Source organism: Micropterus dolomieu, linkage group LG11 (assembly GCF_021292245.1).
Source record: "Micropterus dolomieu isolate WLL.071019.BEF.003 ecotype Adirondacks linkage group LG11, ASM2129224v1, whole genome shotgun sequence".
Lineage (NCBI taxonomy): Eukaryota > Metazoa > Chordata > Actinopteri > Centrarchiformes > Centrarchidae > Micropterus > Micropterus dolomieu.
The window spans coordinates 13152145-13153691 of record NC_060160.1 but is presented as its reverse complement, the minus strand read 5'-3'; the positions used below and the strand labels follow the sequence as shown (position 1 = coordinate 13153691).

Below are 1547 nucleotides of genomic sequence, written 5' to 3'. Positions count from 1 at the left end.
GATTCCCCCAGCCCCTGGTACATCCCTTCAAATCTGATCCCCCTGTCAAAAAAAACTAATGGCCCCCCCCCCCCCCCCAACAGAGACCTCACACACTAGAGGAGAGCGGTGCCATGAAGGTCCTGCCCATTCTTTGTCTGTGTTTATGTGTGTCACAGTCCGATGATGATCGACGGCTGCAGTTGTAACACCCGTTAATAGTAGACACGCACTGGTCACACTTTCTAACTTCCCACGTTTGCAGCCACTATACAGTCATGCCATTGCTGTATCAAAAAGTTAATTAGCAGGAAAGGGTAGGTGAAACCAAAAAGAGGCATCTAAAAAGCTTTTAAGTTGGAGTGAAAAACAGCTAAAGCAAAATGGTAGCGCTGGTAAGGCCTTGAGGAACGATGTGTTTGTGTGGTGTGGGGGCAGGTGTTAAACGCTATTTCCATCACTCATGAGACTTTCAGGCAGTCGGGAGCTCTATATTAAACTCTAGCTGGGGAACCTGACACTCAACTATAGACGCCCTCAGTAGAACATGGCTGCACTTTAAGCATTAACCTTACACTGAAGGAAAACTGGGAGGTGGGTCAAACGTACATATTTAGGTTTTAGTGCAGTTCTCATCTTTGTTTTAAGTCAGAATAATTTTACACTTACAAAAAAAAAAAAACGTGGGTCAAACGTACATATTTAGGTTTTAGTGCAGTTCTCATCTTTGTTTTAAGTCAGAATAATTTTACACTTACAAAAAAAAAAAAACGTGGGTCAAACGTACATATTTAGGTTTTAGTGCAGTTCTCATCTTTGTTTTAAGTCAGAATAATTTTACACTTACAAAAAAAAAAAAACGTGGGTCAAACGTACATATTTAGGTTTTAGTGCAGTTCTCATCTTTGTTTTAAGTCAGAATAATTTTACACTTACAAAAAAAAAAAAACGTGGGTCAAACGTACATATTTAGGTTTTAGTGCAGTTCTCATCTTTGTTTTAAGTCAGAATAATTTTACACTTACAAAAAAAAAAAAACGTGGGTCAAACGTACATATTTAGGTTTTAGTGCAGTTCTCATCTTTGTTTTAAGTCAGAATAATTTTACACTTACAAAAAAAAAAAAACGTGGGTCAAACGTACATATTTAGGTTTTAGTGCAGTTCTCATCTTTGTTTTAAGTCAGAATAATTTTACACTTACAAAAAAAAAAAAACGTGGGTCAAACGTACATATTTAGGTTTTAGTGCAGTTCTCATCTTTGTTTTAAGTCAGAATAATTTTACACTTACAAAAAAAAAAAAACGTGGGTCAAACGTACATATTTAGGTTTTAGTGCAGTTCTCATCTTTGTTTTAAGTCAGAATAATTTTACACTTACAAAAAAAAAAAAACGTGGGTCAAACGTACATATTTAGGTTTTAGTGCAGTTCTCATCTTTGTTTTAAGTCAGAATAATTTTACACTTACAAAAAAAAAAAAACGTGGGTCAAACGTACATATTTAGGTTTTAGTGCAGTTCTCATCTTTGTTTTAAGTCAGAATAATTTTACACTTACAAAAAAAAA

The 1547-nt window shown here is 35.3% G+C and overlaps 1 protein-coding gene across 10 annotated transcripts in view; it reads right to left on the bottom strand.

Moving 5' to 3' along the window:
• The window catches only part of qkia (QKI, KH domain containing, RNA binding a), an 80532-nt gene that overhangs the window by 51419 nt on the left and 27566 nt on the right, over positions 1-1547 (bottom strand). The gene's annotated exons all lie outside the window — the stretch shown is intronic.